Source organism: Cornus florida, unplaced genomic scaffold, assembly GCF_030987335.1.
Source record: "Cornus florida cultivar Cherokee Brave unplaced genomic scaffold, ASM3098733v1 CherokeeBrave_3.0.0_Hap2_Chr10, whole genome shotgun sequence".
Lineage (NCBI taxonomy): Eukaryota > Viridiplantae > Streptophyta > Magnoliopsida > Cornales > Cornaceae > Cornus > Cornus florida.
Window position 1 is genome coordinate 64,809,237 of NW_026775580.1, and position 24,964 is coordinate 64,834,200.

At 36.6% G+C, this 24,964-nt stretch overlaps 1 long non-coding RNA gene across 2 annotated transcripts; it reads right to left on the reverse strand.

Annotated features, from left to right (window-relative positions):
- Positions 1–4,242: 4,242 nt before the first annotated feature.
- Positions 4,243–7,841, reverse strand: LOC132278986 (uncharacterized). 2 transcript variants are annotated; one of them, XR_009471187.1, is made up of 4 exons: positions 6,736–7,840; positions 5,145–5,198; positions 4,976–5,026; positions 4,243–4,303 (listed from the first exon to the last, which is right to left on the reverse strand). It is a non-coding gene; the product is annotated as an uncharacterized LOC132278986 (long non-coding RNA). The 2 variants fall into 2 exon arrangements; XR_009471186.1 differs by having other exon boundaries at positions 4,244–4,274; positions 6,736–7,841.
- Positions 7,842–24,964: the final 17,123 nt, after the last annotated feature.

The window sequence follows — 24,964 nt, forward strand, 5'->3', positions numbered from 1 at the left end:
ATAGTACCTTTAGTTCAAAAATATGGTACCTATGGAAACAAAGTGGTACATTCACAAAGGGACTTATTTTTCCAATTGAAAATGGTATTACACCCCACACCGCTAATTAGGTTGCACATTAGATCAATAAACAGCTCCATTAGGGCCATGAATAACACAATATATTCTCCAAGCTAGCTAAGCGAGTGTTTAAAAAACATGGTACCTGGACGCCAAAAAAAGGAACTTATTTTTACAATTGAAAATGGTATTAAACCCTACACCGCTAATTAGGTTGCACATTACATCTATAAACAACTCCATTTGGGCCATGAAAAACACAAATATTGTCCAAGCTAGCTAAGCGAGTGTTTAGAAAACATAGTACCTGGACGTCAAAAAGTAGTACCTTTAGTTCAAAAACATGGTACATTTGGAAAAAAAGTAGTACCTTCGTAAAAGGGACTTATTTTTGCAATTGAAAATGGTATTACACCCCACACCGCTAATTAGGTAACACATTACATCTATAAACAGCTCCATTAGGGCCATAAATAACATAAAATATTCTCTAAGCTAGCTAAGCGAATGTTTAAAAAATATGGTACCTGGACGCCAAAAAAAGGGACTTAATTTTGCAATTGAAAATGGTATTAAACCCCACACCACTAATTAGGTTGCACATTACATCAATAAACAGCTCCATTAGGGCTATGAATAACACAAAATATTCTCCAAGCTAATTAAGCGAGTGTTTAGAAAACGTGGTACCTGGACGCCAAAAAGTGGTATCTTTAGTTCAAAAACATGGTATCTTCGGAAAAAAAAAGTGGTACATTCGCAAAATGGGCTTATTTTTGCAATTGAAAATAGTATTAAGCCCCACACCGCTAATTAGGTTGCACATTACATCTATAAACATCTCCATTACGGCCATAAATAACACAAAATATTCTCCGAGCTAGCTAAGGGAGTGTTTAAAAAATATGGTATCTGGATGCCAAAAAGTGGTACCTTTAGTTCAAAAACGTGGTACCTTTGGAAAAAAAATGGTACCTTCGCAAAAGGGACTTATTTTTGCAATTAAAAATGGTATTACACCCCACACCGCTAATTAGGTAACACATTACATCTATAAACAGCTCCATTAGGGCCATAAATAACATAAAATATTCTCTAAGCTAGCTAAGCAAATGTTTAAAAAATATGGTACCTGGACGCCAAAAAAAGGGACTTAATTTTGCAATTGAAAATGGTATTAAACCCCACACCGCTAATTAGGTTGCACATTACATCAATAAACAGCTCCATTAGGGCTATGAATAACACAAAATATTCTCCAAGCTAATTAAGCGAGTGTTTAGAAAACGTGGTACCTGGACGCCAAAAAGTGGTACCTTTAGTTCAAAAACATGGTATCTTCGGAAAAAAAGTGGTACATTCGCAAAATGGGCTTATTTTTGCAATTGAAAATAGTATTAAGCCCCACACCGCTAATTAGGTTGCACATTACATCTATAAACATCTCCATTACGGCCATAAATAACTCAAAATATTCTCCAAACTAGCTAAGCGAGTATTTAAAAAATATGGTACCTGGACGCCAAAAAAAAGGACTTATTTTTGCAATTGAAAATGATATTAAGCCACACACCGCTAATTAGGGTGCTCATTACATCTATATACAGCTCCATTAGGGCTATGAATAACACAAAATATTCTCCAAGCTAGCTAAGCGAGTGTTTAAAAAACATGGTACCTGGACGCCAAAATAAGGAACTTAATTTTGCAATTGAAAATGGTATTAAACCCCACATCGCTAATTAGGTTGCATATTACATCAACAAACAACTCCATTAAGGCTATGAATAACACAAAATATTCTCCAAGCTAGATAAGCGAGTGTTTAGAAAATATGGTACCTGGACGCCAAAAAATGATAACTTTAGTTCAAAAACATGGTACATTTGGAAGAAAAGTGGTACCTTCGCAAAAGGGACTTATTTTTGCAATTGAAAATGGTATTAAACCCCACACCGCTAATTAGGTTGCACATTACATCTATAAACAGCTCCATTACGGCCATGAATAACACAAAATATTCTCCAAGCTAGCTAAGCGAGCGTTTAGAAAACATGGTACCTAGACGCCAAAAACGTGTACCTTTAGTTCAAAAACGTGGTACGTCTGGAAAAAAAGTGGTACCTTCACAAAATGGAATTATTTTTGCAATTGAAAATGGTATTACACCCCACACCGCTAATTAGGTTACACATTAGGGCCATGAATAACACAAAATAGTCTCCAAACTAGCTAAGCGAGTGTTTAAAAAACATGGTACCTGGACGCTAATAAAAGGGACTTATTTTTGCAATTGAAAATGATATTAAACCACACACCGCTAATTAGGTTGCTCATTACATCTATAAACAGCTCCATTAGGGCCATGAATAACACAAAATATTCTCCAAGCTAGCTCAGCAAGTGTTTCAAAAACATGGTACCTGGACGCCAAAAAAAGGGACTTAATTTTGCAATTGAAAATGGTATTAAACCCTACACCGGTAATTAGGTTGCACATTACATTAATAAACAGCTCCATTAGGGCTATGAATAACACAAAATATTCTCTAAGCTAGCTAAGCGGGTGTTTAGAAAACATGGTACCTGGACGCCAAAAAGTGGTACCTTTAGTTCAAAAACATGGTACCTTTGGGAAAAAAGTGGAACCTTCGGAAAAGGGACTTATTTTTGCAATTGAAAATGCTATTAAACCCCACACCGCTAATTAGGTTGCTCATTACATCTATAAACAGCTCCATTAGGACCATAAATAACACAAAATATTCTCCAAGCTAGCTAAGCGATTGTTTAGAAAACATGGTTGCCAAATATAAATAAATAAGTTAAAAATGATAAGAAGGGTATTTTAGCCTACACAAATTCTAAACAAATTTTAGCGAAATATGCTCTACTTATGAAATTGAACAATTAATGAAGCAAATTCTAGTGCAGTAATTTTAGCGAAATATGCCCTACTTTCTCTTTCTTTGTGACCCCAGCTTGGGAACTCCAATTAATAAAGCAAATTCTGGTGCAGTAATTATTTTGAGATCCTGTAGTCTTCCAGACTGGAACCTGTTTCTCCAAATTTGTAAGGTAGTCTTTATGGGTTAACCTGTTTATTGTTCTTTCAATGTAAATCAGCTATTTTTAAAATTTTCATGGTTTGTATTTTAGTATTTTGCCTGCCACTGCTTCTCAAGGTTCCAATGCTCATGCTCTTGGTCTGGTTTTGCTCTGTGTCCCTCCAGAAATTTCGCTTAATTGATTTGGAAATCTTATCTGGAAACACGAACACAAGCAAGACTAGTTTCTTTTAAATGCATTGGAAATTGTAATTTGCTGTTTTTCAGTTTGGGTGTTCACGGTATTAGTGACCCGACTCGACTATGAGATAATAGTAGCATTCTCTTTCCAAATGAAATTTTCTTCCCCAAGCTGACATGTTAGACAATTTCCATTAGCAAAAGATTCAAAGCTATGATGTCGTATAAGTTCAGAAATTAGAAAGAGAATTTTGTATTCTCCCGTTTGGCATTTTTCTACACAGAAATTTGTGGTGCACACGCAAAGCATCAACATTTTTCAGTTGGGATTTGGGAACCCTCAAACAAAAGATCCATCAACTATATAGAGCATCAACATTTTTCAAAGCTTCAAAAACCAGAACATAGTGAAATCAAAAGAGATCAATCGATCAATGAACAAACCCTAAAAAAGAATTAAGCAAACAGGATGAACATAGATGAGCTCGGAAGGACAGCGATGGAAGCTCAGTTGTTGATTTTGATGGTGGTGATGCCTTTCCATTTGGAAATGACCATCTTCTGTACACCGTTTCTCATCTTTACCTCAATCCAGTCCTTCTCGTTTCCAACATCAGTGAGCCTAGGATGGCAACAAGCGCTAAACCTGAGCCTCGAGCCTAGGCGCGCCTTTAACAACACTGATGGGATTCACAATGAGAACTATCCGACTGAACCTTTGAATCAATTCTGCAAAACGAATGGCATGTTCAAACGTCATGGAATATGATATTACCCAATACCACTTATGATATGGATATGCAGTGCCATTTGTATTTCCTAACCACAAATAGGGAAAAAAATACTATGAAAAAAGCAAAAAACTCTGAATCACCTATCTAGATCATAACCACCCACTCCCAAAACAAAGTCCTTGTCGACAACGCCATATTTTGCCAGCTTTAACTGTGTCATCCCATTGATATGCTGACAAAAGTGCACCAAAAATCCAAAAGCTGTAGAATCAATAGCATGCCAAGGAAAGATGAAAGAGAATTCACTGTTCATTTAACATAAAGCTATACCAGTAGAACATATATGACAAATTAAGCAACATACTAACACAAGGCTATACCATAAACTATTACATGAATAAGTTGAATAATTGAACCTATTGAGCACTTTCAGTATTAACCCTTGTTTGTTATAGACATGTAAGCTTCAAATGCATTCTTAAATTTTCATTTCTATTTTTTTTAATTTTATACCCCATTGACTGCACAAACAGATACCTATTGTGTAAAATATTGTAATTACTTTTTGTGTTCAGATATTTTAAAATAAGAAATTTCACATAATGCAATTTTCAGTAGACCAGTTGACCATAACATTAATATAGAAAAATATATATCAAAACCAGACTAAAGTTAAATTTGGCTTGTCAAAAGGCAACAGCAAAACCCACAGCTGAACTAACCGAAGAAGTGCCTAAACTTCAAAGAATCGATCATTGTGCCGGAATCAAATAGATATAAAAATTCCAACAACCGTTTTACCACTTTCCACATTCATACAAGTTCAGTTTCTCTTGGCACAGTCTAAAAACACCTCTAACCCTCTCAATTCAATGAGTAGCCACATTTCAAAGATACAAGTAAAATCTATCTATGTACAAGGTGAAAGCCTACCTGAATTCGCTTTGTCAACACCTCCAAGTCAGCCTCAGTCACCAAATCTATCTGCCAACATTATACAATGAAGAGCATAAAGATAGTAGAAAAAGAATTCATTGAATTCCAAAGGAAGTCATAATAAGTTAGGTATAGTTCCTGATTATTGAGAAGAAATCTAATATACCTTGTTTAAAATAATACTAGCAACCAATGAACCCTCAATATCCACCTCACCAAACTGCAATGAAAAATGAGAAAAAAAGGCATAAGAAAGTGAGGTTTTACTTGAACCAGCAGTAGAACTGTAAAAAAATAAAAGTTCAGTTTTGAGTATAGACAAGAAATTGGCCTCTGGCCACTCTAGACTACGGGTTAATGTTCATGTTTCACAAACTTTGCAATAGAAATAACTTTTTTTATTGAATATAGCAAATGGTATAATCCTTTAGTGGCTAATCGGTGTGCAGTCATTACCAGCATGAGACAATGCCAATAACATGCATATATGAAAAGTTTGACAACAACAACCAGGAAACATGGAGTCCTACACCAATTATGTACTAGAATCAACATTTTGGTTTTGGTTATCTAAAGATGAGGTGTTTACAAGCAACGGTAAAACTGGTATACTGGCTTAGGGTTGAGAAATCTATGAAAAAATGATTTTTTATTTATTTTTATTTTTAATTCTTCTACTTTGTGCGCTTGCTTTACATTGAGTTTGGGAAAGTAAAAACAGAGAAGGTGATTGAGCTGAAAAGTTGTATTGCTCATGCCCCCACTGTTTGATTACTGAGAAATTGAAAGAAAGGAAAAGCAAATGATATATTGATTGTCAAGTTCGTTTTTGTGGTTGGCAGAATTGGATTTTTATTTTGAAAATTTCGTTATATGGTTGATTGTTTAATTACAATTCGCAGAAAGACAATTTACTTTGTTGTTGCAGTGATTAATAACATTATGTAGATTACCACTGTCACAAAGGGTTTTATTTTGGAATTCAAAAGCCAATTTTATCTTTTGGCTTAAATTAGTCATTCACATTTGGACCAAATTTGAAAATTGAATTTTTTAAAACTTGGGCCAGCTTTGATCAACCCAAGAGCTTTTAAGTTTCAGATTTCTTGTTAAGCTTTTAAGCTCCAGATTTCTTGGTCATGTTTCACCAGATTTTTACTGAACTATTAATTTTTTTTTACTTTCTTTCTGATGTTATGGTTGGGATTTTATGGTTGAATTAGTGGAGTTTAAATAGGATTCAGCCCTATAAATTTTCAACAAACTCTGTTTCAACAACTAGATTTTCTGATTTTGATGACGTGCCCAATTCAAGAGATTGAGCAGGGAGATAGGAAGAAAAACAGAGCTTGAACCGGGAGAGAGAAAACTAAAAATTGGACCGGGCTAGCTTTTGCAGAGGAATAAGAAGTTGCTGCCCTTTATATTATTATTATTTTCTTTGTTTCTACTCTTCTCATATTTACTCTAGATTTTGGTTAAAATAACAGCACTAGTTTTTAAAGTTGCTGCTCTAAGTTTTTGGCTGTTGGTCTTCTCCTATTTACTGGACAATTTTTTTCCATTGTTTGAATTATAATCTTGCAATGTTGTAGAAGATTTCAAGTCATTTTTCTTGTAGTGCAGTGGTAGAAGTCTTTTTCACCCCTTGTTTAACAAGTTTTGAATTAAACATATTAGATTGACTATAGTAAACTAAAACCGTATTGACTACAGTAAGCCATAAACAAATTAGAAATTAATTATCTTAGACTTACCTAAAGCCATGGTGAGAAGGCTATAAACAATTTGCTAATTGCTGGCCCAAATTTGAATATTTGGAGCTGATGAATCCCTTCTCGAGCCTCCAAAAAAGATACAATATAAATAAGATTAAATATTTAATGGGAAATAAGTCGAATCAAAATTTACCAGTTTGGCATGCCGATGAGAAAGGGAAGGAAACATTTCTGTGATGGAGTTCCCAACTCGACCTTCTTTTCATCCCAAGCCTTCACATAACCATTAATTTCTCAGAAATATTAGGAGAGGTTGCCAGAAAAGATGTCATGGAAACTGAAGAAGCAAAAATGAAACAAAAAAATGACATGATTACTCTTTTCCATTGTTATACAACCTAGAATAGAATCAATCATATATTCATATTGACAAAAGATTTAAATCTCCATTCCACCACTCATTTTATATCCATCTAATGTTTATCCAACACCATCAACATGACTTATCAAATAAAAAAGAAAAATAAAAAAACAGAGGAACCAAGATTGGGGGACAAAAAAAAAAAAAAAAAAGCAACAAAAAATAATGGACAAGCAGAGATCTCAAAAGAACAAAGTCATATAATATACTCACATAAACAAACCTGAAGAACAAAAAAAAAAAAAACCTAGATTGATTATATTAATAGATCTACAAATATAGAAACATAAGTTGTATGGAGAAATTAGATCAAAAGGTTCGAAAAAAGAAAAATAAATGATCTTTGCTTATATTCAGAAGATATTCAAGAATCATTGGCATATATGGTCTATTTTGATATCAGCAATGCTTTAAAGAAAAAAAATTGTAGGTTAAGTTCTAAATAGAGACACTTTTTACTATTATTTCTTGCCCACTTAGAAAAGCATTGATTATAGAGGGAAAAAAATGCACAGCAACGCAATTGTAAAACTAGAGACTAGGGGGTAAAACTATGATCAAAACTCTTCCAGTATGAAAAACCACAAAGATAGGAAAGCAAAACTAGAAACTAGGGGTAAGACTTGAAAAAAATTCACCAACAAAGAATTTCTACAGAAAAACTGGAACATTCCTAGGTAACGTAATAGAATTTGCAAAAACCAGGAATTAGATCCTCATGCGCTAATGAATCAGAGTGATGATTTTCGCGATGATGACGAGTTCCAACAGAAGTTACAGCAGCTGAATTTGCCATCAAATCACTTAAAGAATCAAGCATCCGAGATACCAAAAAAAAAAAGGCAAGCGAGGGCCCAGGTACTTCTTTGACCAAGACCAAGAGTAAAACAAAAGATAAAACAACTAGCATGCAAAAAATCTCCAACTCTTTCTGGTCCAAGAAGCCCAAAAAGCTTATACCATCTACCAAATATCTAAGTTCACCAACTAATTTAATCATGCAAACTTTAATCAGCGAGGAAACTTAATTTTGTGACTTTATAACCTTGCTTTTAGGTATGGCCACCTCACAAGATCATTGTCATGGCATTTTTTCATTGTATCATTTGTACAAACACATGCAATACAAAAATCACTTTAAATCAGTAGGCTTCTTCAAGGGGGGAAAAAGTAGAAGAAAACCTAAATGACAACAATATAAAGTGGCTTTTGAATTCAAACAATCAAAGGAATTTATGATTTTGAGAAAAAGAAAATCAATTTATGATTCACGAAAGGAACTCCAACATATACTCACACATATCTGTTAGGGTTTAAGCTTTTCTGATTTTGTTTCAGAATTTACAAATGAAATTTCAGCCAAAGAAATTAAAATGAAATATGTTTACATGAGCGGATGTGATGAGAAACTCCAACACTCAAATGGCACGATAAATCAACCACCATTAGTCTTGTAGTGTGTCTGTGACTCTGTATACACGCAAACAATCAAACACACACACACCCACACCCACATATATATATAGATTTACATATATAGAAACACATATAACACTACAATTGGATTATATCAGTAATCCAATTTGTCACGAAAGGCATGGAAATGGTTAGAGGATTGTTGATCGCTGTTGTTTACAGAGAAGGGGGGAGAGAGAGGTCAGCACGAATGGAATGTGAAAAGAGGAATTAGTAAGTGTACAAAAGAGTATTTTAGGCAATACATAAAATAGGAAGAATGGTACTTTAGGCAACAGAAATATGAAACAGTATTTTTTCATGTGCCACCTCAGCCTTTGGGTCAAACACATTTTAGAGAAACTTTGAGACTTTGACTCAGCCTCTAAGTAAATATAGTGCCCTAATCTCATTAATATGTAATAATCCCTAAAAATTAAGCCTTTGGCATGACCACTTTTGGATGCAAAAATAGAAGCTTATATTATGCGTGAGTATATTTCGGAAGTTAAAATGAGCAGAGTCCCTCAGTATGTTTCTTGCAGGGTTCAAATCTCATCCTGTCCTTTGAATTGAAGAGATCATGCCAACCGGAACTTGTAATGTCTGTGTTATGCATATACATATATGTAATTGTGTGTGTGTGTGGAGTGAATTTAAAGGCAAAAGAAAAAGAAAAAAGAAAATAAAAATTGGTAGGGCCCACAATTGTTTTAAGTGGTCATTAGATCACGTTTTTTTTTTCCTTTTTTCTTATTATCTGCTTTCTTCTCTTTCGCAGCCTCTCTGTTTCTCTGTATTTTCTTTTTTCTTTTACAACTTCAAACCTTGATTTCTTTTTCATCCCTTGGTAATTTTGAGTGCCGTTTGTGGCAAAACGGAGAGCACGGCGAGCTCTACACGTGTATACCAGCAATTTCAGTTTTGAGCAACCTAGGGAGTTTGAAAATCTTGACCCATTTTGAGGGTTTGTGGTACAAATTGGGGGTTTTGCATGTAATAGAGGTAGGGGTCTATAATTCACACTATCTTGTGCTTTTGTGAGTCATTCTACCATAATTGTTGTCAAGCATGATCGATTTGATTTATTTGCCTTTTAAATGACTTGATTTTGTACATATAGCATGTGAGTATGTGAAATTATTGAATTGTATGAAAAATATACTTGATTATGAGATTCTCTATATTATTGTGTTGATAAATTGTTAGAAATTATTCATGAAAGTTTATGAAAATTCTCCTAAAATTATTGTAAAGTATGCTTAATGTGTTAATTGTCATGCCTAAGTGTTTATTATATGGATGCATGCTAAATTGTGTAGTAGAAATTTTTCTCTAATTTTTTTTGAAATGGTAAAAGCATGTGACATACATCCATAGCATTGGGCATGAAAGAAAAATGGTACAATGTTTTGATAAGAATGAAAAAGGGAACTTTTGGGGAGAATTTGATGAAACAGTTTTTGAGAAAAACCCGATCGTCGCGGAGTCACCAAAGGGCCGGTATGTTAATATAGCCTAGAGGGAACTAGGGAGATTGCCCTAGCGTGGTTGAGCTATCTGGGCCCTAAATGACGCTGCGGAGGTACCAAAGGTCAGGGACAGTAGCCAATCCTTCTCTCGTGTGGCTGCAGAGTCACCAAAGGGCGGGTTATATTAACTGTTTGTGAAGTGATGATGTTTTCTGAAAATGGGGAGTGACATGCATAACATTGCATTCATGGCATGAAATTTATTTGTTTTGAACTTAGAATTGATATTGTGTTTTCTCGGCTTTGCATGACCCCAAATTCCTATTGTCCTATTCCTTGTTTGGATTCACAGGGACACAAAAGGCGTGTCTTAGGCTCCACCTACTGAGCAATTTTGCTCACCCCTTTTATTTAACATTTTTTTCAGGAAATGAGAAAAAAGTGGTGGATGACATTCTACCACCGACTTAGTATGGATTAGGAGCTTCTTTTGTTATTTTTGTACTTAGGTCTCACTATTTTGTAAGACTAAGCATAATGTATTTTGTACGACGACTCATGGACTTTTAATATTTTAATTATACCTATGGGCTGTAACTTTTGTATGAGCTGTCGAAACGTTGTAAAATATGGACATTTGATATAAATCCTGTATTTTGGGACTTTAATTATGATACCTGGATGATATAGTATGTGGTTGTACCACTATCGAATGTATTTGATGTTTATTGTGTTGGGACAGGTTAAAAATGCTTTTAAACAGGTTGTTGTAGGACGATTTTTAGCGGAGGTCATGTCAAATTTTTTTTTTTTTTTTTTAAATTTTGGCATCAGTTAGGGTCGTTACAAAATTGATATCAGAGCTTTGGTTCAAAAACCATTAGGATGACGGGTAAAGGCCTACATAGGGGTTGCATAGGAAGTCATTCGCATAGTTTATGTGATTAATTGTTAAAGTGTTTTGCTATGTGCAAAAGTATGCTTAACTGTTTACTTGTTACATGCTTACGTGCTTATATGCTTATATTAATGTGTTCATTGCCTAGTCTTGCATGCTAAGTGTTAGTATAACATCCTTTTATGTTGAGTTGTTCACGGTTAGACCTTAGTGTTATCGTTATTGAATCGTTTTATTTGTTTTATAGAACGATGTCACGGCGTGAGGAACCCAGGGAAGTTGGCCCTAGGCTAACAAGGGGTGATGTTGGCGAGAGCTCGAGCTCCAATCCGGCAGAGCCAGATGAGGCTACACTTCTAAGGGACTTGATTCCCCCAAGAGTTGTCCCCACAAGGAGGGATAATGTTAAAGCACCCGTAGAAGTGGGTGAAAGTTCTGTGGCACTGGAGTTGAATCATTTGTTGCAAAGTGCCGTGAGGGCAATGATTGCGGCTTAATCGAAGTTGGTACCACAACCTACAGTTCAAGTTGAGGAGACGCCAGCTTAGAAGCGTCTCAAGATTATTAAAGGGTTTTCTCAGTTGATGCCGGTAATGTTTGAAGGTGGTGCAGATCCTATGGTAGCGGATGACTACACGGAGCACGTTGAAACTCAATTAACTTCTATTGATGTGACGGAGGATCACTTGAAAATTATCCTAGCCACTTACAAGTTCACAAAGGATGCCAAGTTTTGGTGGAAATCAATCACAAATCAATATAAAATTGAAGAAATGAGTTGGGATAAATTTAAGGATCTGTTCTATGAGAAGTATTTCCCTGCTTCCAATAGGTGGGAGTTAAAGAATTAGTTTATTGGCCTTATCCAAGGAAATATGTCAGTGACAGAATATGAGAACAAGTTCACGTCTCTTTCCCGCTTTGCTCCAGAGATGGTGAGTAATGAAGTTGATAAGGTTCGGAAGTTTATCTCCGGACTTGACTACAAGATGAGGCCATTGTTAATAGCATAGGGCATCAAGGTTTATTCTGAGGTAGTGGAAAGGGCATTAATGTTGGAGGTGGAGGCCAAAGATAAAGAAACAAGAAGGGAACAGTGGAGACAAAAGAGGAATGTAGGACCATCTGCGGAGGGACCTTCAGGGAAAAGGAACATGGGTGGTTCATTTCAGTTTCAGGGGCAGTAGTCTGCATGACCCGCTCCTACCACTCCTATGCCGGTTGGATCTGATAGGAGTGTAGTTATTTGTTTTCAGTACCAGCAGCTTGGACATTACAAGTCCAATTGTCCCATGAGATTGTCTTCAGTTTCTTCACCTCCGAGGGTTTGTTATGGGTATGGCCAGCAGGGCCACTTGATTCGAGACTGTCCAAGTCAGGGAGCAGGCATCACTAATGGCAGAGGGTCACGACAGAGGCCGTTACAGTCAGCTACAGTTCAGTCAGGTTTTAGACCACCGTCACCACCACAGCCTGCCATGTCTTCTCAGGGTTCACAACCAGCTAGGAGGGATACTCCTACTGTGTTGGCACAGCAGTTTGGTGTTCAGATTAGTAGTTCATAGGCACAGACACTGCAGGGACGTGTTTTTGCACTTGCACCGACTAATGCATCTCCTGGATCTTCAGTTCTCCGAGGTATATTTCCGGTGTTTGGTTTTTGGGCCCGTGTTTTGTTTGATTCTGGTGCATCTTATTCTTTCATTTCATCATCATTTGCACTTGCATCGGGGTTAGAGATCAGTTTCATGGATCGGGCATTGTAAGTTGATACACCTGTTGGGGTTCAGTGTCATTGAGTCGAGTTATGCGGGATTGTTCTATTGTGATAGCCGAGCAGACTTTTGTGTTTGACCTTATCCTCCTGGAGATGACTAGCTTTGATGTCATTCTCGGGATGGATTAGTTAGCTTCATTTCATGCTATGATCGACTGTTATAGAGGAAGGGTTACAGTTTGCACTCTTGAGGGAGATTGTTTCTTTTTCGTGGGAGATCGGAGTGATTCCCACATTTCATCATTTTATGGAGTTCGTGGACGAAGTCATAGTGATTACTTCTTGGCTAGCCTTATAGCTAAAGAAGATGATGTTGGGAAAGAGGATTATCCTGCGGTTGTTTGTGATTTTTTGGACGTTTTTCCAGAGGATTTGACAGAGTTGCCTCTACACCGAGAAGTGGAGTTCTCTATTGATTTGATGCCAAGTACCGCGCCGATTTCTATGGCACCGTATCGTATGGCACCAGTTGAACTGGAAGAATTAGAAAGGCAGCTTGATGATTTGAGGATAAAAGGTTTCATCCAACCGAGTATATAACTGTGGGGCGCACCGGTCTTGTTTGCTAAGAAGAAAGATGGTTCTCTGAGGTTGTGCATTGATTACCGGAAGTTGAATCGTGCCACTATCAAGAATAAGTATCCTTTGCCAAGGATAGATGATTTGTTTGATCAGTTGAGAGGAACCAATTATTTTTCAAAGATTGACTTGAGGTCAGGCTACTATCAGTTATGGATTAGGGATGAGGATATCCCAAAGACAGCTTTCTGTACATGGTATGGACACTATGAGTTCCTTGTTATGCCTTTTGGCTTGACTAATGCGCCAGCGGCATTCATGGACTTGATGAACCGTGTCTTTCGCGATTACTTGGACCAGTTTGTGGTAGTTTTCGTGGATGATATTCTCGTTTATTCACGATCTCGGGAGGAGCACGAGGTCCATTTGAGTATTGTTTTACAAATTTTGTGGGAGCACCGATTGTATGCCAAATATGAGAAATGTGAGTTTTGGCTACTGGAGGTGAAATTTTTAGGGCACGTTGTTTCAGAAGGTGGAGTGTTAGTAGATCCATCAAAGGTTGAAGTAGTTTTGAATTGGGAGCAACCCAAGAATGTTTTTGAGATTCGGAGTTTCCTTGGCTTAACGGGTTATTATCAGAGATTTGTGAAGGATTTCTCCCGTTTTGTAGCTCCTATGACCCGTTTGACCCAGAAAGCGATCAAGTTTACATGGAATGAAGCCTGTGAGTTATCTTTTCAGGAGTTGAAGACAAGATTGACTACAGCTCCAGTGTTGGTGATACCTGAGCATGGCTTGGGTTATGTGATTTATTGTGACGCTTCACGTGATGGTTTGGAATGTGTGTTGATGCAGGATGGTAGAGTAGTGGCTTATGGGTTTTGACAGTTGAAGACTCACAAGCTTAACTACCCTACTCATGATTTGGAGTTAGCGGTAGTCGTATTTGCTTTGAAGTGTTGGAGACATTACTTGTATGGTGAGAGATTCGAGGTGTACTTGGATCATAAAAGTCTTAAGTACCTTTTCTCCCAAAAGGATTTGAACAACAGACAGAGAATATGGATTAAGTTCTTGGAGGACTATAATTTTGACTTGGAGTACCATCCGGGCAAGGAAAATGTGGTAGTAGATGCCTTAAGCCAGAAATCTCGTGGGACTCTAGCTTATTTGGCTATTCGGAAGTGGAAGATGCTTAAGGATTTGGCAGAGATGGGATTATATTGTTTTGATGACGATGTTGTCAGTGAACCAGCATTCTTGTTTAGTATTGTGGCTCAGCCTACTCTTGTTGTACGAGTGATTGAGTTACAAAGACAGGACCCAGATTTAGATGTCATTCATGCTTTGATCTCTAGTGGTGAGACAGTGAAAGATTGGGCCTTGCATGCAGATGGGGGTCTACGGTTTAGGGGTTTATTGGTGGTTCCCACGGTTTGTCGTGAGGACGTCTTACTAGAGTTTCACACTTCCCGCTTTGCAGCTCATCCAGGTGGTATCAAGATGTATCACAATTTGAGACGTTAGTATTGGTGGAACGGGATGAAGAAAGATGTTGCTCAGTTTGTGGCTAAGTGCCTTACCTGTCAGCAGGTGAAGGCCGAGCATCAGAGACCAGCTGGTTTGTTGCAACCATGACCTATAGTGCAGTGGAAATGGGAACATATTGTTATGGATTTTGTGACAGGTCTTCCAAGGTCACGGAGGAGCAATGAAGCCATATGGGTCATCATTGACAGGTTGACCAAGACGGCTCACTTTTTGCCTATTAAGGCAACAGACGATGTAGAGAAGCTTGGTGTACTTTATGTGAAGGAGATTGTAAGGTTGCATGGAGTTCCAGTAACCATTGTCTCAGATAGGGATGCCAAGTTCACTTTGAAGTTCTGGGAAGGACTTCAAGCAACGTTTGGTTCAGTGTTGCATCTTAGTACGGCATTCCATCCACAGACAGACGGCCAGTTGGAGCATAGATTTTGGAGGATATACTTCAGGTATGTGTACTTGATTTGGGAGGTAGTTGGGAGGATCACCTTCCACTCATTGAGTTTGCATACAACAACAGTTATTAGGCAAGTTTTCAGATGGCTTTATTTGAGGCGTTGTATGGTAGACCTTATAGGTCTCCTGTTTATTGGACTGAGATGGGCGAGACAGCCGCCTTAGGACCTGACATTGTACTTGAGACTACTGAGAAGATTATGCTGATCAGACAAAGGCTACTTACAGCACAGAGTCGGCAGAAGAGCTATACAGATAGGCAAAGACGACCTCTATCTTTTGAGGTGGGAGACCATGTTTTTCTACGGGTTTCTCCACGGAAGGGGTTGATGAGATTCGGGAAGAGTAGCATATTATCACCACGATTCATTGGACCGTTTGAGATTTTGGACCGTGTAGGAGAGGTTGCCTACAGACTTGCTTTACTACCACAGATGGACAGAGTCCACAATGTTTTCCATGTGTCAATGTTACGGAAGTACGAGCCGGATGCATCTCACTTTTTGAGTTGGGTTGATGTAGACATTGATGAGGATGTTTCCTATGAGTAGGGACCAATTCAGATCCTTGACACACAATAGAAGGTGTTAAGGAAGAAGACGATACCTATAGTGAAAGTTCTTTGGAGACACCATAGAGTCGAGGAGGCTACTTGGGAGCTCGAACAGGAGGTTCGCTCCAAGTACCCAGCGTTGTTTTCTTCCTTAGGTATGTCTTGATTTCGGGGATGAAATCTTTTAAAGTTGGGGAGAATGTAATGTTTGTGTTATGCATATACATATATGTAATTGTGTGTGTAGAGTAAATTTAAAGGCAAAAGAAAAAGAGAAAAGAAAATAACAATTAGTGGGGCCCACAATTGTTTTAAGTGGTCATAAGACCACGTTTTTTTTCTTCCTTTTTTCTTATTCTCTACTTTCTTCTCTCTCGCAACCTCTCTGTTTCTCTGTATTTTCTTTTTTCTTTTACAACTTCAAATCTTGATTTCTCTTTCATCCCTTGGTAATTTTGAGTGCCGTTTGCGGCAAAACGGAGGGCATGACGGGCTTTACACGTGTGTACCAGCAATTTTAGTTTTGAGCAACCTAGAAGTCCGAAAATCTTGACCCATTTTGAGGGTTTGTGGTACAAATTGGGGTTTTACATGTAATAGAGGTAGGGGTCTCTAATTCACACTATCTTGTGCTTTTGTGATTCATTATACCATAATTGTTGTCAAGCATGATCAACTTGATTTATTTGCCTTTTAAATGACTTGATTTTATATATATAACATGTGAGTATGTGAAATTGTTGAATTGTATGAAAAATATACTTGATCATGGGATTCTCTATATTATTGTGTTGATAAATTAATAGAAATTATTCATGAAAGTTTATGAAAATTCTCCTAAAATTATTGTAAAGTATGCTTAATATGTTAATTGTCATGCCTAAGTGTTTATTGTATGGATGCATGCTAAATTGTGTAGTAGAAATTTTTCTCTAATTTTTTTTGAAATGGTAAAAGCATGTGACATACATCCATAGCATTGGGCATGAAAGAAAAAAGGTACAATGTTTTGATAAGAATGAAAAAGGGAATTTTTGGGGAGAATCTGATGAAACGGTTTTTGAGAAAAACCCGGTCACCGCGGAGTCATCAAAGGGCCGGTGTGTTAATATAGCCTAGAGGGAACTAGGGAGATTGCCCTAGTGTGGTTGAGCTATCTGGGCCCCAAATGACGCTGCGGAGGTACCAAAGGTCAGGGGCAATAGCTAATCTTTCTCTCATGTCGCTACGGAGTCACCAAAGGGTGGGTTATATTAACAGTCTGTGAAGTGATGATGTTTTCTGAAAATGGGGAGTGACATGCATAACATTGCATTAATGGCACGAAATTTATTTGTTTTGAACTTAGAATTGATATTGTGTTTTCCCGGCTTTGCATGACCCCAAATTCCTATTGTCCTATTCTTTGTTTGGATTCACGGGGACACAAGTGGCGTGTTTTAGGCACCACCTACTGAGCAATTTTGCTCACCCCTTTTATTTAACATTTTTTTCAGGAAACGGGAAAGAAGTGGCGGATGACATTCTACCACCAACTTAGTATGGATTAGGAGCTTCTTTTGTTGTTTTTGTAGTTGGGTCTCACTATTTTGTAAGACTAAGCATAATGTATTTTGTACGACGACTCATAGACTTTTAATATTTTAATTATACCTATGGGCTATAACTTTTGTATGAGCTTTCTAAACGTTGTAAAACATGGACATTTGATATAAATCCTGTATTTTGGGACTGTAATTATGATACCTGGATGATATAGTATGTGGTTGTACCATCATGGAATGTATTAGATGTTTATTGTGTTGGGACAAGTTAAAAATGTTTTTAAACAGGTTGTTGTACGACGATTTTTAGCGGAGGTCATGCCGAATTTTTTTTTAAAATTTTGGCATCAGTTAGGGTCGTTACAGAACTAGTGATCCAATGGTTCTCAGTTTGTGGGTTTATAATATATATACACCTATTACCAATAAAGAGTAAGTGCATTAAAAGTCATAAATTGTTTATAAAAAAAATAAAATAAAATACTTGGGCGAGGCTGATGCAATGGTGAAATAAAATTGTTTATTTAGTAAATATAGTTTTTAAATTAATATTATTATAACAATCTGGATTTTTAAAATTTTAGTTTATACTATATTTATTCATAATTTTTAATGATCAAATATTGATATTTACAGATATTAGACCTTGGATTTGGGGTATTTGTAAATATTTATTTTAGTGAATGTATAGTTTTCATTATATATATATATAGTATGATGCTGATGGGTGATGGGCTGTTATATTATATATACAATGTGTAAATGTAGTATTGTGTGGTGTGAAGTGGCTACCGAAATTGAAAAGAAAGGAAGAGAAGATGAAACGGAAAAGGAGTGGCTGGCAGAAAGTGGAAAGAAAAGGAAAAAGAAAAATTGTAATGATTTGGCGTGGGGCCCTGTAATGTTTCTGTATTTGAAATTTTTTTATTTTTTTTGGAATTTTTGTCGTTACGGGGCATTTTCGACTTTTCTCCTTTTGCGTGCCGGACATCGTAGGGTATGTCGGGTGGGAAATGCACTGGTTGCTATTTCGGCATTATTCCGTTTTTCGAGTTGGAAGGTCCCGGGTGGGACCTGCTACCGGAATTGTTATGTATGGGGATTGTGTCATGGGTCCATTGCATTTCATGCATACTTATTTTGTGCATAATATTATTTGGTGATGTATCTATTTGTGTGGTTGTTAATTAAATGGATAATGCATACATATATATATATATATATATATATATATATATATATATTTTAATGTAAAAAGGTTGGAATTTTCTTTGTGGAGGGACCCACTATAACGACCCAAATCGTGAATCCGAATCGGTAACCTGATCCTTACCCGAACCTGAGGCAACTAAGGACACTACCGTCCTTTCCTATGTCAATACATATTATACGTGTCATTTTAGGGTTTATAAAATAATAATAATAATAATAATAATAATAATAGTAATAATAATAATTAAATGAGATCATAACTACAAAGTATGTCAAAACCGTCCACTAACCCATCAAGACCTGTGAAAGAGCGTCGTTCGCCATTTCCTTCCTATATCCTGAAAAATGTTAATAATAAAGGGGTGAGTAAATTGCTCAGTAGGTGGTGCATAAGACACACCTCTTGTAACCCCGTGAATCTAAACAATGAATAGGAATAAGAGAAACGGGGTTATGCCATGCCGAGGAGAACTTAACAACGAAATCAATAGCCACAGATCAAAGTCGTAATGAACCATGCTATGCAATGAGATGCAATGTCATGTAATGTCGTTCCCCATTTCCAAAACATTTCTGTAATCATTTCCAAACCATTAGTGAAACTCGTCCCATGGCAACTTCATGGCAACACGTGAGGAGGATTGGCTAACTGTCTCTGACCCATGGAAACTCCATGGCGTCATTTGAGACCTAGGTAACTCAACCACGCTAAGGCAATCTCCCTAGTCCCTTCCAGGTCGTACTAACGCCACAGATTCTAGGTAACTCCTAGACGACCGGGTTTTTTCGCAAACCTTTCATTTCAAAATCCTTTCCCAAAACCATTTTCCATTAGTTTATAAAACATATTTTTTTTCCCCATTTCATGCCCAATGATAAATGCATGAAATGTCACATGTTATCCAATGTCAATATATAATTATATGCATTTCATTGACATCATGCTCACAAGTTTAAAATAAATTCTCACACTAAGTCATATTTTCATTCTAATCAAATATAACATTATAAATAAATGGAGCATATAGATAATTCAATTAAACATTTATATTTCATCACAATTCATTTAAACATACAACTTTTCACATACAACACATAAAAACACCTCATCATGCTTCATTTACACATAGATTTCAAATAACCATAATAATATTCATAATTTAGTGAACAATTCAACAATTTCTATAAAGAAAATTCACAAGGGGCAAAGAAATTGTAGCTTAGAAACCCTTACCTCAAACGATGCAAAAAGCCCAAAATTTAAACCTAAAATTTTGAAATTCCATGGGTAGCTAAATGGTGCTTGGCTCCAATCAAAACGACAGCCTTAACGAGCTCTCCAACTTTGCCTAAGGGAGTACCATCAACTTCTCAAAGATTGAAGAGGAATCAAGGCTAGAATGTTGAAGAAAAGAAAAAGAAAAAAAAAGAAAATGAAGAGAAAGAGGTTCTAGCCGAGAGAGAGAATTTGAGGCCAAACAATAGCGTTAAGGCCATATAATGGCTTATGAAATAAGTGGTGGGTCCCAAAAATATCTTCTTCTTTTTTTTTTTTTTTTTTTTTTTTTAATAATATAAATATATGTGTATATAATCCAATTAAATCCCAACCACACAATCATACATACCACCACAAAATTATACACAAAAAACTTATGCACAAATTGTAATGGACTCGTAACACAACTCCCGCGCATAACAATTCCAGTAGCGGGTCCCACCCGGGATCTTCCTATCCGAAAAACAAAAAAAATGCCGAGATGGCAACCGGTGCATTTCTTAGAGTCTTGAACTCTAGGAAATGTCCCAACCGACACTCGGACCCACTCGGTACACCTCACAGTGTCCAACATGTAAAACGAGAAAAGACAAAAATACCCCCAAAAAATCAGGAAATTCCTGAAAATAGAAAACGGTAAAAATCGGAAACATTACAATCTACCATCCTTAAAAGATTTCATCCTCGAAATCTATCCTCCTTAAAGAAGAAGGCCCACAACACACACCTTCTCGAGAATCACCCCACAAAACCACAAGACCATGAACTCACCAACATTATTGCCTTTGACACTGGACGTTACCAGGCAATCATACACCATTGCCACTAAAACCCAATGTAAGTACCCATCTCTCACCTCCTCATAACACAAGACCAACTAGACCTTACGCTTGACTCAAAACAGACATCGGTCTACTCTATACAGCCACAAAAGACTCCAAAGCTCGAGAAAAGAACAGTCACTAGGCCATCAAAAAGACAACATCAAACCTCAACTCATCCTTCAAAGGACACACAAAATCCCAATTCTATATATCTCCGTCAGTCCAAGTACTTGTTATCTAACACACAGCTACACTACTACATAGTCATACAAGCGACCACTAACCACACCAATCTGCAATCATTATACTAATCAACCTCAAGATAACTAAATAATAAATCTCCCAACGACTATATAATCATAAGTCACCGGAACAATAAAATGTACCATCCTATACCTAGAACACAAATCCTCAAAACAAGATCTTCAATAATCAATGATCATACTGCAAACCCTTTACCAAACACTTGGTACTACCTAACACACCTCGTCACCCAAAACAGATCATCCAAGTCCACACTGACACAACAGACAAAACTGTGCTCTCTCTATCACTAACAAGTCGAAACAATCATCGACCTTTAACCTGACATCGTGCTAAAGAGGGATTGATTCAGGAGAAATGGTTGGCCAGGCCATTCTCATCCTCGATCTAATCTTAGCACAGACGTCATTCCTGTCCTCAGGTCTAAACCTCAAATACAACCTCACCCAGTCCACAAAACAACCATGAGATTCACTCACTATTAATCCATCTCTCTACGTAACCATAACGGCTATACAGTCACATACCTACTCTAAAAATCCCAATCATACTTTAATCATACAAGTTAAAAGCAACATAGTGCTAATACCACAATCATCAACTAATCTAAAAGCTCTCCGGTCACCTCATAACACCAACAATAGGTAGACAACATAATAACATCATTCGGCTCAATTATTACTTCTTTAAAACACACAACATAACCGTCTCATGCCTGAAACCTCAAAACCAAAGCCAATCATTCCTATTATTCTTCAACGGAATCCCATAATTACTCTCTAGTTGCTTAACATTTCATAATACCAACACTTATCCTCAAGACACTGTTCAATCAAACACCTATAAAAATATCCGAGTACATGACTCACATCACATCACTTAATCATCCTCAAGCTTACGATTCACGACACACCCCTAGCCATCACCGATAATACCAAACACCGGAAACAGACAATTTTTATTGTGACGGCCTTGATTTTTCAAACTAGTGCGTCCTGTGATGAACCGAAGATTGACCCGATAACGGATCCAAATGAGGGGACCGGAAATAGAAAAGAAGCCCATGGAGATGCAATGCATCTCTAAGAAGCCAGAGTGACCTTCCATGAGGCCATGGATCTCAAGAGAATAATGCGGAAATGAATGATTAGAAAAAGACCGAGTAGGCCCCCAAGGGCAAAATAGTCTTTTCACATGGAAGCAATGTCTTTGGAAATGTACATCATTCCTAAGATACATTTGTGACTTCCCATGAAGTCACGGGACTCAAAAGAAAGTAGCAGAAACAAATTAAAAGAAAATCAGATAAATTTTGCCCCAAGGGCAAAATGGTTATTTCTGAAAATATAAAATCGGGTGCTACCGAGCACACCACTAGAAAGATAACAAAAAATTAATTAAGTTAGACCCAAGAATCACTTGATTCGGGGTCCGGATGAAGAAGATATGAAACTCCAAAGTTTCAAAAAAATCAAACTTTCCAGGTTAAAAATCAATGCGGCAAGAGTACTTTACAAGGTTAAAATGGTCTTTTAAGATGAAACTAGATGCAAATGACCATACCATTAGATAGAATAGGAAAAACTAATGAATCTAAACTCAAGAATCACTTGATTCGGAGTCCGGACGAAGAAGATATGAAACGTCAAAGTTTCAAAAAAACCAACTTTTGGGTTTCAAATCAGTGCGGCAAAGGTACTTGACAAGGGGTTAATTAGTCCTTTCACATAGAATTGGATGTAACTGTGCATACCAGTGGATAAACAAGCAAAAGTTAATAAACTTAAACTCAAAAATCACTTGATTTGGAATCGGGACAAATGAGATATGAAGCCTCAAAGTTTTATAAAAACCAACTTTTCCGGGTAAGAAATCTGGGCAGGAATAGTGTTTTGACAGAAAGCTTCTTTTGATTTTTTTTTTTTTTTCCCAGAACTGAGGCTAAAAACGGACCCTTAAACGAATTTTTCTGGAAAAACACAAAAAATAAACACCCCCTTAAAATCACATTTTCGACTCGGCAGCACGGAAGGAAATAAAAAAAACACGATTTAAAATCCCTAAAATGCCCCTAGATCAGCGAAGGTCAAGAGGACCCAAAAAACTGCTACATGAAATTTTTTCAGGATCAGTCCACAACTGAGAGCAAAAACGGGCTATTAAACGAATTTTTCTGGAAAAACACAAAAAAGAAACCCCTCCCTAAATTCAGTTTTCTATTCGGTAGCACAGGAGAAAGTGAAAAAAACACACTGTGAAATGCCCAAAATGCCCCTAGATCAGTAAAGGGTCAAAAACTCAGAAAATACAACTTTGCACCAAGTATGCATTTGGCCCTAAATGCATTTCTAGGTAGAAACGGATGTACACGCAAGTGTAATAAATGATTCTAAGTGCGCGGGAATGGTCCGCGGCTCCCGAGAAGCCCTGACTCAAAATCTAACTCCCCGACAGCCAAAAATGAGAAAATGGACTTGAAATGGAAAATTTGAAATCAAAAAATATAAAATGGAGTCAAATTACCATTTGGCCCTTGACCACACTTCAAACATGATTAATAAGACCCTATGGAAGAATAAAAAATGGAATTCCCACACCCGATGCAACCATGGTGAGACAATGACTTAGCATTTTTCAATATTTTTATAATATTTCAAGAAGTTAAAAGTTACATAGGATACAAATTAGATGTCATTAGCCTATAGCCTCATCTCATATATATCAAATACATTGTAAAGAGTGTACTTATGTACATATTACATAAATAGAATCAAATTTACACATTTTGACATATAAAGCTAGAAATGGCATTACAAGCCAACATTTACAATAAATGAGAACTTCAAGTTTACAAATCATCTAAGCATGATGTGAATCCCGAATCTTGATCCCGGTACCTGAAAAATGTCCCCACTACGTGGGTGAGTAACATAAAGCTACTCGTAGGAGATGACCATGCAAAGACCTAACGTTTTACAAACCTATTAAGTTACTATAATTTAACTCAAATGGTCATGCCACCTAGCGTCTATGTCAAAGGTGAGACTCAGGGAGTATCCTAAGTTACCTAGAGTATTCATAGCATAAATCACATCATTCATGCAATTTAAACAACATAAAAGCATGCGATACACGCAAAAAGATATTCAATAGACAAGTATATGTACACAAGTATACAATCAATATTGAAATGTTCTTAAGACAAGTATACAAGACACAAGTATACGAGGTTATCTAGAAAGTAAATCATCAATATACAAGTGTACACATTGAGTGCGCTAAGCAATATTGAAATAGAATACAATATATATACTTGATATACTAAGCAATGTTGATATACATGGCATACAAGTATAAAAATCCAAGTATACAAAGTATTTTTGATATACAAGGCATACAAGTATACAAGTACAAGTATACTAAGCAAGAAATGAAGTACCATCCCTCCAAGCACAAGTTAAAAGTAACCACAATTACAAATAGGAATTGAATGCAAAATCAACCAATGGCGGAAAGACAAAGGACATATGGTCTCAATGACCAAACAAGTGATCTCAAGTTATTAGCCCGCAAGGAACTACCTAGTGCGCACTATATGTTATAGAGGAAACTCTCATCCCCCGTACTAGAGACATACCCTAGCCTTAACATATTACAATGTCCATACAAGCTTTCCAAAAATCATCAAGTTGTGCATCAAGTATATCACATATACACAATGCACATTTTCAATTACCATGCACAACCAAGTCATGAAATACACACAAGATATGCTTTAGGCCTTCAAGCTACAATGGCATATTAAATGTCATATAAGTATAATGTGTATACAACAAGCTAAATCATAACTTCGACTCATAGAATACCATCTTGTAATCATACACCAAGTTGTAAATTATAAATTAAGTAAGAATATAACATCAATAATTAATTACCTCAATGAAAGCATACAAATGGAACTTAATTAAATTAAATAATTAAATTCTCAAGATTTCAAGGCAATTCCAAAAATTCTAAATATAATATATGTTAAAGGTTATAGCAAG